Source organism: Prenolepis imparis, unplaced genomic scaffold (assembly GCF_030444845.1).
Source record: "Prenolepis imparis isolate NDT839.2.m4 unplaced genomic scaffold, iyPreImpa1.0 SCAF_2, whole genome shotgun sequence".
Lineage (NCBI taxonomy): Eukaryota > Metazoa > Arthropoda > Insecta > Hymenoptera > Formicidae > Prenolepis > Prenolepis imparis.
In genome coordinates, this window is record NW_028141160.1 from 8,484,899 (window position 1) to 8,503,139 (window position 18,241).

Sequence of the window (18,241 nt, forward strand, 5' to 3'; positions counted from 1 at the left end):
AATAAATTAGATCTTGTACGCTCTTCACGAGAGAAGAACACCGTGTTAGAGATGAATCGCGAGCCTAAAGGTACTCGCCGTGTAAGAGAATCGTGTTAGCAAACTTATCACGGCACTCTTCGTAAGCGTGTTAGGATTTTCCTTAATTATTCCGAGTTTGCTCTAAATTATGGATGCGTATGTTCAATTTTATATATATATATATAAGCAGAGCAGAGGAAACGTTAATTTTGATGCAAGACGCCGAAATCCTATCGCGACGAGGGAAAATTGCATCAACAAATTTATTAAATTAACGACCACTAATTGTAAGATGAAAGTTGTTTTTTGTAAACCTGCCAACGTTACAATTGCGCCGTCTAATATCCAGTAATATAACACTCTTTTCGAGATGCAATTTGGAGAACAAAAGACGTTTCTTTTTACGACGCGACGGGAAAAATCCGAGAAAATATGTCGGCGATTCGCCATTACAACACTGTCGACATGGTTGGCGTCGCATCACTCGCAACGAGTAGTGACATTTATGTCTCGGGTGCTTAAAGGCTGGGAGAAAAATCGGCTTCGCTTCGCTCGCGAAGGATCGAATGAAGTATAAAAGGACGGTAACGTGATGCGTATACGTGGGGCTATTTCGCGCGCGGTTGAAAGAGACGGTGCTTCGTATGCTTTATGGAACTTAAAGCTTGATCTCGCGCTTCCTTTTGATGCGAAATCGAAACTTGACAAGAAAAAGATAGAAGCGGTATTGTCAAGGTATTATGATAATACGGAATTGTAATCTACATAAATTTAAAAGACGCAGAAAAGTGTCAGAGAGGAAAGATATAATAATAATTGAGTTATATCTTTCGAAAGTAAACGCAACATCCTTGTGATAGAAATGATAATGTATTTCTAAAATAATGTAATTCTAAAAGAAAATAAGAAGCTATTTATTTATATTATCTTGTCCAAATATAATATTATACTTGGCAACGCCAAAGTAAATGCGGGCTCCACTCTGCATTTAGTCAATGCAACGAGTAAAGCGAGAGACTGCAGTAATTTATAGTATTCACCAACAAGTATTCGCGTCATCTTTCGGATAAGACAGAGCGAACGGTGAGATTCTGCATTTAACTCGCATAAATCATCGCATTTGCGTTTGCTATTAACTAAGTCGATTGCAGCTGACCTCTTATTCGTTACAGATGTCACAGTTCTGCTTTTGATTGTAGGTCATTTGCGCATTAACGACGTGCTAATCTCAAGCACCCCCCCCCTCCTCCCCCACTCAAGCAATTCCACATGGTCATAAATGAATTATTTCCTAATACATATGTGCTCAATTGTCACGTCGCCAGTCATTAGCGATTTAAGTGCACTTGCAGCAATCTGCAAGCAAATTGTTGGCAATTTTTCTCATTTCGTAATAACGTAATCGTGATTATATTAATATTCTTTATTACTATTAATGATTTAGACAACCTAGACGCATATATGTTTAAATTTTTAATACTTTTATATAAATTATTATATATTTTATTTAACAAAAAATAGTAGAAAGAGATATAATAAATATTGAGCTGCATTTGTTAGTAACAGTTGACAGGCAAAATTAATTAAAACAATAAAGGGTGCAATTATGAAACGTTTAATCCTTTCTCAAGAGACTTAAAAGCGTAATGTGTACTTGCAACATGGAGGCGTAAACTACTAGTGTCGGTCTTTTAGGCCAGAAATTCCGGACAGCCTGTGTCCTGCGGAGGGAAATTAATGTAATTCCGTGCAAGTGACAAGCACACTGTGCCGCGATAATGCACATATTTGTTCTACCTAAAATACAGGCCGGGCCATTCCTGAGGAATAATTGAATTCACACGGAGCAGTCGCGAGAGAACGAAAATTCAGTAGAAACGCGGTTGCTGATCGAAAGTGTAGCGAACGTATTGTTACCAGATAGCAACCGAAGATCTAATTATCGAATGACTCTATTTTCGCAAAAATAAGACGGCTGAACGAATGACATTTCTTATTATTCTTAACAAGTCGCAATTTAAGCTAAATATAATCTTTTCATGTTAAATCTGGCTAGTATAAAAGAATAGAATTATATAGCAGAAAGTCAGAATCAACAAAACAATAATTTTTTATTTAAATTCCAATAATTGAAAAAATAAGTGTCGTGCAAGAATGAAAAAGATATAACTCTCCGTGTCAATAAACGAGACAAATAAAATTTCCATATAGAATGACTTTTTCACGTGTGGAAAATTATTGTATGATATAATAATATAACAGAGAAAGAATGTATGTTTTTCCAATAAGGAAATAATCGCGCAATTAAATCCGCGAAGAACTAAACGTTACAAATATTGAATCGTTAATACACATTATTTGTGATGAGAAATTTCCTCGAGAGATATCCTTCAAGTTCGTTGATTGAATACTTGAATATCTGAAATATCGCGCGTGTCGTATCTCTGTCACGTCAACGAAATCACGCGAGGTAATTTGTTCAATGTTTAACGAGCAAACTTCGATCGAAGTTTTGCTGGAAGATGCAGATCGGTACGCTGGCGACAAATTGATTTCGTGCCAGGAAGATAGCAATCGGCGAGTTTTCCGCTTTTGGAAAGTATAGAGAACACGAACTTATTCTCAAGCGTGCTCGTATATATTTCATAGAAAAGAAGAATCGAAGGCGCGAGAATTGTAGATCATTTCGGTGGATCCTATCGCGCAGAGAATAATGGGCTGCGCAAGCATGGATGGAAATTATTTTCCAGAAAGTATTAATAATTACGATCGATCGGATATTTATGGAAATGGCGTCGGCGAAACGCGGCTCCTCTCTCTCTTTCGCTAAGCCGATTGCAAAGTTCGCGACGGCGCGGCGATAGCGGAATTATGGGAAGAAAGCAATAACGACCCCAAGATTTATGATATCGCACAAAATGTACCTGGCTAATGTCCCCGCGTCGGCTGCCTTCTACTTTCTATCTATATCTCGCGCGCGCCCGAACGCAAGGTGTCTACTAAACATGATAATGTCTATCGTTTTTCTTCTCTAAATGTCGACCGGCATTATTTCGAAAAAAAAAAAAATAAATAGATGCGAGCCGATGCTTTTAAAGCGTCGGTTGGCGATGCTTTTAAAGGGATTTTATTCTCGCGAGATTGTAAAAGACGCGATGGCCGCCGCCGCCACCGCGCTTCTCTCGTCACGTCCTCTACGAGGTGATCTCATGCATCAATCACGGTAACAAAACCGTGCCAGGACGATGGTGGGCTATTGTTGCTTCTCCGTAAAACTTTGAACTCTTTTTTCTGAACTCTTTATTTAGTACCATCCAACATCTTAACACGAAATGCTCGGTATACTCAATTTTTAAAGCATATAGCGTCGGAACGAGGGAAAAAATTATATCTATTTATCATGTTTTATTCGCAAATGTAAGTTAATTGACATTGAATTTTTAATCGTACTTTTACAGAAGATACACGTAGATGTATCGTAGGTTTCATGCATGAAACTCTAAAGTTGCAGGAGTTAATTGCGGGGTTAATTCTTTTTTTAAGCGATCGAGATATGATTGAAGATTCTTTTGATTAAAATTGAAACAACCCTCGATATCAATCCCATTATCCAAGTTAATTCCTCGTACCGAATGTTCAATTAACCTCGTTTCTCCTCGTCCCTCAGCTTTCTCTCGCTTATTTAGTTCTCACTAACCCTCGATAATAGTATCCCGTCTTCTGTTGTCGCTCATCTCTCAATCGTTAATTATCTTAGCTAATAGCATTCTAGGTCGACTATATCGTTAAATATCTTAAATATTTCCTCGCATCCTGTGCCTTAAATAGCAAAGTGTATAGAATAAATCATATATTATGAAATATGCTTAACGTAATATTTTATATTTATATTTATAACACTATATATCAAAATAATATCACATACACGTTTCTTGTAAAATAATATTTATTTATGTGTATTATATATATGTATATGTAAAAAAATAAAACGAAATTTCCTTTATTTTAGATATTTTTAATATGTGATTTCGAAATTTTTATCAAAAGTATTGTATTCATAAATAAAAAAATTTCAATTTTAAATGATGTATTATAATTGCACTTAATTAAAGCATATCATATAACAAATATGAACGTAAAGCTGTATGGGCTCAATGCAGATATCTAATAAATCATGAAAAAAATTGAATATAAAAACCAATTTAATATCTACAGTGCACTTTAGGCGTGGAGGGTATATATTTATTTCTCTTATATTTATAATACCATTTTTACGTCAAGCATACCGTGCATATAAATTTTGAAACAGAAGTGGTGGAGTGCGCGGAGCATCGTTGAAAAGTATTATTATCGCGGAATTCGTGGATATATTACGATAGAAGTGGAAAGAGGTTGATAAAAGGCACAAAACGAATTTATGCACGTTCCAAAAGCACACGATTGCATTTATATGCATTAAACCGCACTTTCAAGCATGAGCAGCATATGTATAAAGATGCATTTTACTCTAAACGTTTATGATCTTCTGAAGTATGATCTTCTTGAAAATCAATTTGCAGCTTAATAACACGACGTACTATCGACGTAAGACTTACTAAATAATTAAAAGCACTTATTATGTCAAAAATTAATGTATAGTGCTTTAAATATCTAAAAGAACATTCTTTTGATGCAATTTTGATGCAATTATAGATGCACGTATGTGTGAAATAAATCTCTCAAAAATGGCGTAAGCCCAGTACTGCGAAAAATGTCCTAATAAAACGCTTACTTAAAATACGAATTCTATTTCTATGCGTTCCAGAATCCAAGAGTATATTGTACGAGATATTACCCGAAAATTCCGTTTTCCACTCGTCTCCCTCAACACTACTTTCCTTCCGACGTTTTAATGATTTAATATACGCAGCTTCTATAAGATAACAGCTTAATATATGTCTCTCTATACGGTGCACGTGCATGCGAGAAGAAAGCAATCGTTTCTTGCAACATCTTTATATTGCGATTATGTAACGTGCCACGTTATCTACATTATTATACGAGCGGTATGGAGCGGAAATTATAATGTAGCATATTGCGCTAGACTGGCGAAGCGGTAACATGCACGCACAATGTTGCACGCGGTCTATTGATCCATATTTTCTTGTCTCACGCTGTGATTTACAACCGCCGCGGGCACAAACGGACATTATTATCCCTACAGAAAGCCGAAAGGCGGCTTATATACAAATGCGATCGAATTTTCGATTTTCCGAGCGAATAAATAATAATTGTCTTACTCACATTGAAAAATGCAAAATCCAAGTCTCCGGAGTCTTCAACAGCATCAACTCGCCTCTCTGTAATAAAAAAAATAGAAGCTGTACGATATAAAAGAAATTATTTTCAGAATTTATTTTACTGAGAGAAAAAGTATATTGTTTTCTCGTCATCGTCAACGAAAGAGGAAATAGAAATGAGCTAAGTTCGATGAACTCGAAACAGAGAGGCCGTCAACATTTGTTCTCCGCGCCGTATACTTGAAATTTTATGAAACATTAACGTATATATACGGCCCATGGTAGAATTATTCTGTCCGCTATCTCGTCCGCGTGTTGTTTCCTATTCCCTTACACCCATACATCTTCCCACACAAACACGCACATATTTTTCTGGTTTATCGCAATAAAAACTGAAAGCAGGTGTGCGCGGCTTGTGAAAAGCGTCGAGCGAGGAAATCTGGCTTCTTTACCGTGCATTCGCATATACGAGTACGTGCACCCACACAAATGTCCTAAAACGCCCACCCGTGAATGCATCTCTCGTGTGCACTCGTAGAAAGATGCTGCAACAAAATCTGCCCTAGTCGGCTCATTCGGCCGCCATAAACCGCGAGTTATAATACGCGCTCGCTCGCTACTCCTGCAGCTTCATCGACATATAAAGGCTAAACTGATATTTCCTGGCGGGCTTCCCGCTTATGGTGACGGCGAGAGTTATGATGTACGTTTATCCGAGAAATATTAAGGAGAGATAACGTATCACTTATCGAAGATCATATATCTTTCTCTCTCTCTCTCTCTCTCTGCTCCGAAAACATCTCATCACGACTGAGCGGATCAGAAGGGATGGAGAGATGGTATCCGGATGAAAAGAGAAGAGAGATGAAGTATTCGGAACGTTATCCGCGGGACTCTCGTAAGGGGTTCAGCATCCGCGCGAACATAATTCAAGTTTGCTCCTCTTCCGGGTCAGCGCGCCTGTCTGCGCGGAAATGCCTCGCGGAACTCTCTCTCGCTCATTCGCGTAAGAATGACCAAGTTATAATTAGTGCGCGAAATCAAAGAGAGAAGTCGATCGTCGAGAGAATTTCTTCTCTTTCCGGCAAACAGCGATTAATCAAATAGTTGGCGTGATTTATAAATTTTATTTATTTCTTTTATTTTTTTCTTTCTTTGCTTTTAAATAGAATGTCGACGAGAAGTAAGACAGCGATTTGTTAAAATCTTTGATTATCCTTGAGGGATCTTGCGAAATAAAGGATTAAAGTCGAAAAGGAGATTATAATGGAATCTCGATGAGGATATAGCAAGAGCTATACATAAACAAACAAGCTTAATCCTTTTCTTTACTCTTATCCCTCTTATCCCCTTTATCGTCGAGAAAATGTTCTTCTAATGTAGGTATTACATTTTAAAATTGTACGTTACGTCTCTCGTTATCGAGTGCAATAACGCGATGTGTCACAACAAGATTAATAAAAATCCTCGGTAGGGATGCCGGACGGTAGATGACCTATAATTTTTTATGCGACGCAGGACAAAGAATGAAAAAGTCTAGTTAGCATGCATAGTATATTTATTCAGAAATTTTTAACCATTACGGGAAAATAGTTGCATAATAAAAAAAGGGTGCCGTGTAATTCTCCTAAATTAATCTCTACAGGCCGATAAGAATTACCCTGAGAATAGCCTTCATACATAATTGAGACGATGTTTATCGAGAAAACAAAAAACATCTATTACGTTCGCGCTATTTAAGTCCTGTATAATCGGAACGCAAACGTCATCGGCAATAAAAAAAAATGATGCAAAAGTTAAATCAAAGATCGACGCACATCAAATAATTTCTCGGAGTTTCCATGAGATAATTTAAGTACAGGACACTCTTAAGGATTTTATATGCGCGTATAAAATTCTCGACAAGCACGATTATATTGTTATCTCGACATTTCTGCGAATGTCTCGCACGGATTACCATGAAAAAGCTCAGAATTTCAGCATATATGTCACATAAAATTAGGACAGCTCGGCCTTTTTATGATATGTATGAAACCGTAAGAAATTTCAGGGAAAAATGTTAAAGATTTAACATCGCTAGTTGGTTATCATTGAGACATACCGAATTGTATATTCATTTATATAACTTTACTACATTTCTTTATAATTTCTTAATGGTTTAAAAGTCAGCATATATATTTTATATTGTATATAAAACTCCTACGACATAATTTTCATTATTTACTTTTTCTATTTTTATACTTTTATATGAATTTACAATTTCATAAAAAGAATACAGTTTAGTAAGTGAAAGGACTGTACTTTTTTAATAAGTAAAACTATAAAAAGATTTTATGGATTCTCCATTTATATTAATGTTTGTAATAAATTTTATTGAATCCCTCATCGTCATACTTTTTTCTCTCACTGCCATAATTTTTCTCGACAGGATCCGATACACAATTATATTGTTTTTATTACTTTTAGAAAATAATATGCGGAAACGTTTCATTTTATTATTCAGAAGGAATGGATTTATAGATAAATCGAATTGCCCAGGTGTGGTATTAATGTTACGACAAAGTTGACAACCTCAAAGTTTCCGCTCAATCTATGTGGAGCGCGCCGTTACGTTCCGTCGTTCGGAAAAGCCGAGCGCGTTTTATGCAAGTGGAAACTTCCAAGCCCTCGTCGGGCAAATTTACAGAAGATTACGACGAAGTTTTTTCATAATACCGACGTAAAAGACGGATACGAATAGGGGTGTGTAAACCGACCGGCATCTTGCGAGGATTACATCAAAGCAAAATCGCGTTACTGATGCAAACTTGCCTCCGCAAATATTTTTCCATTGAAAACAACTGCATCACGATGAATATAATACAGTTATATATATATAATTGTAAACTGTGGCGTAATTAATTAAATGATAATTAATAAATATAGACGAAATACATGTAATTATACGAGATGCAATATGATTAATATTTCATGTTAATGAATAATGAATATGTTACACAGAGCGCGCATCAATATAACGCTATTAAACACTATGCCGTAATTGAGATGGACAAACGCGGTAAGGATGATAAATGTGTGTAAAAGTTCATATCCGGCAATATAATTAGTTAACTGCTTTGAGAGAGAGAGAAAATGTTAAATATAATTTCTCCAATTTATTTTTGACGCTGAATTCTGAATTACTCTTAGTCGACTACTCAATGTACATATTTCCTCTGTAAATATATACTTGTGTTAATGCTTGATGTAACAATCAAACTTAAAAGCAGAAACGTTATGATAAAAATTTAATTTGTTTTTGTAATAATACAAGATATATGCCGATTCCTATAATTGTTATCAAATTACATTTTAAATAATATCAAAATTATTTTAATTTTACAAAAATTTGATTTAAAAATATTCCAGAAAGTATCTCTAAATTTTTTTTAATGCGCAAATTTTATTGAAATTTATATAAAATTATAAAATATTATAATACATAAAATTTAGATAAAATTATAAAAGAAATTATATAAAATTATATAAAGTCATAAGAGCTACCCAGTTGTAATTAATTCAGGCATGTTTCTCAATCAAATAAAATTCGATCGTAATATACCCAATACGCGAAGGGTTTTCTGCCTCTAGCGCGGGAGAAATATTCTCGTAAAGTAAAACGCCCCTCTCGTAAAACGTAAGTGCGCATTTACTCGTAAATGAGACTCAGCCGGCAGCAGCAGCACTTTCGCAGCGGAGCTGTGCTCCTTGGCTCTCAAAGGCTGAAAGTACACACAAATGTTCCCGACAGACAGGCCAATACTACGATCTCGTCGAACTAATACCACGGTGCGCGCGCGAGATCATAGAATTTCAGAGAACATTTAATAATCGAGCGGTCTCTGAAAGTTCCGAAGTGCCTGCGATAAACAAGTGCCTCCAATTGACGTCAGTGCAAGAATCTGGTATAGCGAACGAAAAAGGCGAGATCGAGGAAAAAGCTTCCGTTGAAATCGCTTCTTTTTTTTTTCTTCTTTCGCTCGCAGTCAGATTACTCGACGGAGCAAGGAAACCGACAACTAGTCGCTCTTTCCACATGGCGGAATCTACTTGCATGAGCTTCCGGCGAATGTCACCGATTGTCACGGAGAGAAACGGCGGTCAGCTCGGAGCTGACCGACGGCGTTTCCGTTATACGCGAACGCTCCCGCTCTGCCTCTGCATGATTAATCCTCTGCGAATTTCGCGTGGAAGAGCCAAGCGAGCGTAGCATGTAGCAACCCTCTGACTTTCGCAGTCTTAATTAACTCAGTCAATAAACTCCGGTCGTTTATTTCGTTTCTATGGGAAAGAAAGGGAGGGTCGGGAAAGGACAGAGTATTATTACCGATGTATTTAACGAGCCGGAAGTCTGGTCGCAAAACAATAGCGGGGCTATACGTTATGCCGCCGCAAGCAAACTCCCGCTTAATACGTGATTTTAATTAGGTAAAGTATCATAATTATGTAGCAACGTTATAAACTTGCGCGAGTTTGCGTTTGCCTTCGTTTGAAGGCTCTTATGATAAAAGCTCTTCTCGATGTTAATATTCTAATAATTAAGATAATTCTAACGATTAATTAAATGACTGAAGCACAATATCCAAGTCAGTTCGAAAATAAGATTCGCGATTACTTTTATCAAGTTTTATTGCTTACAATTTATAATGCAATATCTGTGACTCATTAGAAATTGCATAAAATACAATTGAGACATTTGCTGAAGAGTTTTAATCTATTATGAATAAGCTTCGCTTATAACCGTTTTCATCTATCTTGATTAAATACTCTGCAGTTTAACTCATTTTTCTCCCTCCCCAAAAAAAAGATTAATCTTAACCGTAAGATGAACTAATTATCTTTCAGCACTGATTTTAATAATAAGAAAGAGAAATTGAATTAAATTTTAAATATCTTTAAATATAAGATAATGTTGAATAAAAAAAATTAATTCACGTTGATGAAATCGATTTATATATGATTAAAAAAAAAGCAAGACTCTCTGTGTGTGAAATAATTACTAGATAGAGATACGTAAAATTTTCGAGATAGTGATAAAATATAATATTTTAAGATATTCTCTCGATTAATCTGCAATGTGAACGCTTGAAGGAATCGTGCAATGACGTATTACTACTATATTGGCACGCATTTTAGATCACCGTGAGATCCTCGAAGGATTTCCCCTCCCCCCTCCTCCGCGTTATGCGAAAGCCCTATCGAAGAGCCCCTTCGCGTTTAAGTGGCTTTGCGAGCGGATATTGTGGATCTCTAATTTATAACGAAGGCGGTATGCGAAAGGAATTTCTATAGCAGTTCACAAGAGAGCTTCTGCAACGTGTTACATGAGAGGTAACTGAAGAATGGCGACCGTGTGAATTATTTGATCAAAGAATGAGGAAACAGCTTTCATAATTTTTGAAAGAATAGCGAGGAACAGCTAATTATTTTTCATTATTAATTATCAAAATAATTCTCTTAATTTATATTAAAGATATATATATATATATATATATATATATATACACACACACATACAATATAAATAGAAAAAGAGAGAGAGAGAAATAATTTTATAAAAATTTTGAAATTTTGAAATCTTTACAAAGAGAGAGAAAGTCGATAATAACGTTTTAAGTTTAAATAATTATAAAATGTATGGTAATTTGCAAAGATTGTAAGTTTCTCCCTTTCTCAGAATTAGGTCACGCCAGTTTCACTTTAACAAAACCGTCGGTTTCTTTCATAATCCCTTCTTTCTGCTGGATTCCCAAGCATAGAGATATATAACCGTGATTATAAATAGTCCTTTCAGCATTCACAGACCATTGTGGCATTGCTTAAACTGACTCGATGCTCCTTACGGTAAAGTATCTTATTACCGACTTGGTTGTAAGTATCTTATTGCCAGCCGTCAAAATGGTTAAGCATCCCTCACAGAATTTTAATGCGAAGAACAAATTACAATTCGCCTATCTAATATGCCTTTTTTAAACAGCATATTATATAAAATTATGTACTGAATTTATACTGAATATTTTACTGAATTAATTTTAGATATAGTATTACTGAATAATTTCAACTATAATATTGGAAAATACATTTATGTGCAAATATATAATCTATAAAAGTTATTACTTTAAAAAGATTATAATATCAAAATATTTATAATATTAATTAAATAATTCTATATATTGCAGAAATTTGTCACTTTAATATAAGAATTCAAGAATGTATATCCGCGTATTTATAATCTGCGTATACTTGTAACTTTAGAAAATCTCAATTTTCAGACATGAGAAACTACATAAATTCGATTTTAAACCTGACATCTATTTTCAGTTAGGAATGAATAGTTATACCGACACAGTAATGTTCCAATTCTAGAGACACATATACCATTTCTGAGACAGCATTACAGCAGAACAGTCGCGTATAATGAAGTGTACATGTGCAATGTAGCGCAACGCCGCTCTACTCTTGATAAAGCTCTTGCATATGTATTTATAATGGATTTTGGGAACACTGCGCGAACATCTCGTGTTTTGTAAACCGTTAATGTATACTTGCATCAATTCGCGTCACCTAAAAATCATAACAATATCGTGAAAAATTGCGAATATAAGAAATCGTTTACTAACTTCTGAGGTCTGACTATAATTGTTTTTTTCTACTGAATCTCTATTCTCTCTATAATTTCTAGTGCATTATCAACAGTCCAAATTATTTATCTTGAAATAAAAATTTGTTTTATTTGTCATACCAATTGCTTATTACACTAATACACAATGTTTATATAATATTCGAATTCATATAAATAATTCATAAAAATAATTTTTTTTGTTGACTATACTAATGAAATTAATTTTATATGATAAATTTACGTATACACACACAACTGACTTAAACTTACATAAAATTAATTTGATTAGTATACTCAACAAAAGCAGAATTTATTTTTATATGAATTCGAACATTATGTATTATGTAATAAGCAATTAGCATGACAAGCAAAACATATTTTTATTTCAAGATAAATAATTTGGCTCGTTGATAATGCACTAGAAATTATAGAGAGAATAGAGATTCAATAGAAAAGAACAATTATGGTCAGATCGTTTACTAACTTCTAAAGTCTGACTATAATTGTTCTTTTCTACTAAATCTCTATTCTCTTTATAATTTCTAGTTATATATTATGTATTATTATATATATAATAATAGATATGTATGCATAAAAATATATAAATACATAGGTATATATAAAATTGCGAATATAAGAAAGCGCTTACTAACTTCTGAGGTCTGACCAATTTGTTATTTTCTACTGAATCTTTATTCTCTACATAATTTTTATAGTTATATAATATGTTTTATTATATATGTATATATATGTATATATATAATTATTATATATGTATATATATGTATATATATAATTATTATATTATTATATATATTATTATATATAAATAATACATAATATATGTATAACTAGAAATTATGTAAAGAATAAAGATTCAGTAGAAAAAAACAAATTGGTCAGACCTCAGAAGTTAGTAAGCGATTTCTTATATTCGCAATTTTATATATACTTATGTATTTATATACATACATATATATATTATTATATATAAATAATACATAATATATAACTAGAAATTATGTAGAGAATAAAGATTCAGTAGAAAAGAACAATTATGATCAGATCGTTTACTAACTTCTAAAGTCTGACTATAATTGTTCTTTTCTACTAAATCTCTATTCTCTCTATAATTTCTAGTTATATATTATGTATTATTATTATATAATAATAGATATGTATGCATAAAAATATATAAATACATAGGTATATATAAAATTGCGAATATAAGAAAGCGCTTACTAACTTCTGAAGTCTAACCATAATTGTTCTTCTCTACTGAATCTTTATTCTCTACATAATTTCTAGTTATATATTATGTATTATTTATATATAATAATATATATGTATATATATAAATACATAAGTATATATAAAATTGCGAATATAAGAAATCGCTTACTAACTTCTGAGGTCTGATCAATTTGTTCTTTTCTACTGAATCTTTATTTTCTACATAATTTCTATAGTTATATAATATATTTTATTATATATGATAATATATATGTATATATATGTATATATATGTATATATATAATTATTATATATGTTATTATATACTAGCTTTTTAGACCGCGCTACGCGCGGAAATACTTCAAAATTATTATTTTTTTTTACGATACACGGAAAAAATGTATTATGCACTTCCGGTGTTGCGGGGGAGTGTAGGACCCTGACCCATTAAAAACCCTCTTTGTACACAAAATTAAAATCTCGCTATACAAAAAAATTAAAAAAATTTCGGCACCGATTTAAAAAAAATCAATCCATTAATAAATAAATGCCTTACCTACTAAAAACCCTCTCTACACACACACACACACACACTCACACTCATGTCACAACCAAGAAGTGATTTTAGAAAAATGTGTGTAAAAAAAAAATTTAAAAAAAATTTTTTTAATTTAAAAAAAACCACATGATAGCCATTCCCGTAAAATTTGCAACACTTTAGTATCGATTTCGAGAAAATCGATCCATTAATGAAAGAGTAGTTCGCGGTCAGACAGACAGACTGACGGTACTTATATATAAAGATAAATAATACATAATATATAACTAGAAATTATGTAGAGAATAAAGATTCAGTAGAAAAGAACAATTATGGTCAGACCTCAGAAGTTAGTAAGCGATTTCTTATATTCGCAATTTTATATATACTTATGTATTTATATACATACATATATATTATTATATATAATAATATATAATATATAACTAGAAATTATAGAGAGAATAGAGATTCAGTAGAAAAGAACAATTATGGTCAAACCTCAAAAGTTAGTAAGTGATTTCTTATATTCGCAATTTTATATATGCTTATGTATTTATTTAAACATACGTATATATTATTCTACATAATGCATAATATATAACTAGAGATTATGTAGAGAATAAAGATTCAGTAGAAAAGAACAATTATGGTCAGACTTCAGAAGTTAGTAAGCGCTTTCTTATATTCGCAATTTTATATACTCGTACCTATGTATTTATATATTTTTATGCATACATATATATTATTATATATAATAATACATAATATATAACTAGAAATTATAGAGAGAATAGAGATTTAGTAGAAAAGAACAATTATGGTCAAACCTCAAAAGTTAGTAAGTGATTTCTTATATTCGGAATTTTATATATGCTTATGTATTTATTTAAACATACGTATATATTATTTTACATAATGCATAATATATAACTAGAAATTATGTAGAGAATAAAGATTCAGTAGAAAAGAACAATTATGGTCAGACTTTAGAAGTTAGTAAGCGCTTTCTTATATTCGCAATTTTATATACTCGTACCTATGTATTTATATATTTTTATGCATACATATATATTATTATATATAATAATACATAATATATAACTAGAAATTATAGAGAGAATAGAGATTTAGTAGAAAAGAACAATTATGGTCAAACCTCAAAAGTTAGTAAGTGATTTCTTATATTCGGAATTTTATATATGCTTATGTATTTATTTAAACATACGTATATATTATTTTACATAATGCATAATATATAACTAGAAATTATGTAGAGAATAAAGATTCAGTAGAAAAGAACAATTATGGTCAGACTTTAGAAGTTAGTAAGCGCTTTCTTATATTCGCAATTTTATATACTCGTACCTATGTATTTATATATTTTTATGCATACATATATATTATTATATATAATAATACATAATATATAACTAGAAATTATAGAGAGAATAGAGATTTAGTAGAAAAGAACAATTATGGTCAAACCTCAAAAGTTAGTAAGTGATTTCTTATATTCGGAATTTTATATATGCTTATGTATTTATTTAAACATACGTATATATTATTTTACATAATGCATAATATATAACTAGAAATTATGTAGAGAATAAAGATTCAGTAGAAAAGAACAATTATGGTCAGACTTTAGAAGTTAGTAAGCGCTTTCTTATATTCGCAATTTTATATACTCGTACCTATGTATTTATATATTTTTATGCATACATATATATTATTATATATAATAATACATAATATATAACTAGAAATTATAGAGAGAATAGAGATTTAGTAGAAAAGAACAATTATAGTCAGACTTCAGAAGTTAGTAAGCGATCTGACCATAAATGTTCTTTTCTACTGAATCTCTATTCTCTCTATAATTTCTGGTGCATTATCAACGAGCCAAATTATTTATCTTGAAATAAAAATATGTTTTGCTTGTCATGTCAATTTCTCATTACACTAATACACAATGTTTATATAATGTTCGAATTCAAATATAAAAATAAATTCTGCTTTTTATATATATATATATATATATATATATATATATATGTATGTATATATGTATGTATATATAAAGCTAATCGCGAATTTTTAAGAATGGAGAACGCGACAATTAATTTAACAAGTTCAAGGAAACATAGCAGGATTGGAAATATAACTACTGTTAAATGTATTTACTTTAAAATTTATCTAAAATCTAATAATAAAATGTCTAAATTGAGATTCTCCTTATCTCCAGTAATCAATATTCAACTGTTGCTTTTATGCGAAAAATTTGAATCAATTTTTATGCAGCCAGCAATGTAGCGCAATATTTATTTGTACATTTTGTAAAATTCATTTTTTTATGAATCAACATACTGTATATTTTAATATACAAAAATCAATACATGCTGCTTTTTTTCGGACAGCGTGTTACGTCGATATAAAGCATGTTGCGTAAAAATAGAATGTACAACAACTGGTTCGTCGAAACGTTCCGAAAAAGTTGAGCGCATAAAGTTTCCCGCGCATATATAGGTCGTCCAAAAAATTCCGAGCACAACACCACAAGCCCCGCGTGTGTCTGCCGTCATCCGCAACATTGGCAAAAGTTCGAGAGCTAGTGAGCCGAGAGTACAGTAGCTTTGTGCCTCTTGTGTAGTCCGCGCAGCTTTTCATTAAACGCGCGTATCGCCTTAGTCACATACAAGAGAGAGAGAGAAAGAGAGAGAGAATTCCGGGCGCGCACAAAATTTCGACATCTCTTCTCCCTATCGCGCGAATTTGCACGTGTGCACTTAGCGGGATATAAATTTATTGAGTCAGCCCTGCCCTTCATCGCTTTTTTTTCTCTATATGCGCTTCCGAAATCCACTCGCGTAAAAACGACTGCACGTAAGAGTCAACAATCAGCTGTACGTTCCGCTATCAATTACCGAGGTGAATTGCAGACGGAGCTCGAAATTGCAGCGGATGCTGGGCAGCGCATTACAAAAATTCGATGAAGCCCGAGAAGCGATCGACGAATTGAACGAGCGAGCAACGAGCGCGAACGCACGCCTTAACGCGGACGTTGTTATACTGACTTTCATGCTCATCTCGAATTGCACGCTTTCACCCGAAAATCCAATACGCTCGATTCTGATAGTCCAATACGCCTCAGTAACTTGAACATGGATATACTAGATCTTCTATTTCAGAATAGTTTGACGTGCACGAATTTCAGTTTCAATGACAATCATGCGTTCACTTTAGTCTCTTGATGATTAGAACGGAGACTATTATACAATTATTGTATTGAGATTAGTTGGAAACTTTGGGAGTTTAATAGATTGTATTATAAACTATTCTCAAAGAGATTGACTTTTTGACGTAAACCTGAAGTGTACTTTATTCTTGAAATAATTCAGTACCCGGTATTTTGTTAAGCAGAGAAGATATAATCTTTTAAAATTAATTTACTTGGAAAATTGATTAAAAGAAAATTAATTAAAGAATTAACGCTATCATAACGCGATTAGAAATTATGAAAATTTTTCACTTTATATCTGCATTGTAACACTTTTTTATATACTTTATTTCCATTATTTATATATATGTATATGTATATAAAATTAATGGAAATAAAGTATATAAAAAACTATATGCATATATATATAAACATATATGTTAGTGTGTATAATATCGTTATAATTTCGTAAAATGCAGAACGCTTTGCAAATATGCAGATGCGGGATCTTACGTCATCATACTTAAAAACACTCATGTTACGGGTCACTGGCAATCAAGAAATGCAATTACTTTATAAATCCTGTGCGCTGCACTGGTCATCAACATATAAACAGTGCATAGATTGGATCCCAGTGGGCCATTTCTAAGCTCAGGTTGGTTGGAACACTTGTTGAACGTAGCGCGAACTCCTAATAATCCTCTAAGCAAATTATATGCTTCGTATAATTCACATCGCGTTTCGCTCATTGGCACGACGTTACAATGCATGACGTTGCAAAAATTTTTACGATTAAATTGCTATTTCATCATCGGGCAATTAATAAACTTCACATACATATAAAACAATAGAAAAGGCATATCAAAGCATAAAATAATACTTGAAAAAATAATTTGAAATATATTTTAATATTTAGCGATATATATGCAACAACTAGAAAATATAACGAGAATCTCATGTTTCTTTTTTTACTGGAATTTATACAGAAAAATATGTGCAATCTTTATTTTTTAAAAATGTCCATGTGATCTTGTTATTTAAATTGTCATTTTAAAACTAAAAAATTCTCTATTCTCTTATATCTCTTAGATATTTCTTAGATAATTTCTAATTCTTAAATATATCTTCAATTTTATCAAATCTAACAAATTCTTAAATCCTTATTTCTTAAAATCTGACCGTCCACTTTATTGCGGCTTCCGCATTTTAAATATTCTTTATAGCAGGCACGTGAGAGAGAGAATAAAAATCCTCGCAACAGCTCAACATTTCACGATTCCACCGGACT

The 18,241-nt window shown here is 32.5% G+C and overlaps 1 protein-coding gene and 1 long non-coding RNA gene across 14 annotated transcripts in view; one reads left to right on the forward strand and one right to left on the reverse strand.

The window, feature by feature from the left end:
• The window catches only part of 5-ht1 (serotonin receptor), a 126,231-nt gene that overhangs the window by 51,121 nt on the left and 56,869 nt on the right, over positions 1 to 18,241 (forward strand). The window lies entirely within an intron of this gene.
• The window catches only part of LOC145948885 (uncharacterized), a 163,603-nt gene that overhangs the window by 12,377 nt on the left and 132,985 nt on the right, over positions 1 to 18,241 (reverse strand). For all 4 annotated transcript variants that reach the window (XR_014427492.1, XR_014427493.1, XR_014427495.1 and 1 more), the window contains one exon: positions 5,305 to 5,360. This is a non-coding gene — a long non-coding RNA (uncharacterized LOC145948885). The remainder of the gene's footprint in view (positions 1 to 5,304; positions 5,361 to 18,241) is intronic.